The sequence below is a fragment of the Myotis lucifugus genome, unplaced genomic scaffold (genome assembly GCF_000147115.1).
Source record: "Myotis lucifugus unplaced genomic scaffold, Myoluc2.0 scaffold_27, whole genome shotgun sequence".
Lineage (NCBI taxonomy): Eukaryota > Metazoa > Chordata > Mammalia > Chiroptera > Vespertilionidae > Myotis > Myotis lucifugus.
In genome coordinates, this window is record NW_005871075.1 from 7,793,586 (window position 1) to 7,794,375 (window position 790).

Below are 790 nucleotides of genomic sequence, written 5' to 3' on the forward strand. Positions count from 1 at the left end.
CAAAGATTTTATAACACAGGAAAAGGGTACAGGAGTGGATTAGCCCCAAAGAACATAGGTCTTACCCAAGGGAAAAAGTTCACACAGTTACTAAGGGGGCTTTCAGTGACCTAAACGATTTTTCCCCCCCCCCCTACCTCCCGGGGCCCCAGGGTTAACAGGAGTCAAGGGGCATTTGAGGGGGGGAGAGCTTTTCGGGCGCGAGTGGAAACTCCCTTTTCGGATTGTTCCCACCCCAAGAACACACGGGGCCCCCAAGGGGGCCAAAAAAACACAGTACCCGAAAAACCCCCCCAAAAAACCCCTTCGGGGCTTTGGCCACCCTTTTCCGCCACCTTAAAAAATTTTTTTTTGCCCCCAACCTGTCCAAGGGGGTTTTGGGGGGGGGGGCCGGATTCTTTGCCCGGGTTCCTGGGGGGGGGGGGCCGCGTCCCACCCTCGGGGCACCCGGGGGGGGGAGGTTCCTGGCGGGCGCCCAGCGCCGGGCTGCCGCCGGGAGGAAACGCCGCCCGCCCGCCCGGGAGGTTGGGCTGCAGCGGGGACGCTGTCACTTGAGCCCGTCACATTACGTTCCTGATCCCTCCCTCCCTCTCCCGGCCGGGTTTGAAATCGCCACTCCCCGGGAGTCAGGGCGAGCGCCCGGGGCTTGCGAGGCTGGCGGCGGTGGGTGCTGACCGCTCCCGGATTGGTTTCACGAGGAGTCGGATTTCGCTGCTGGTCCTCTAGTCGCCTAAAGATAGCAGGCAGAACCCCGTAACTAGGATGTGGGGGGATGGCGCCTTATTTGGGG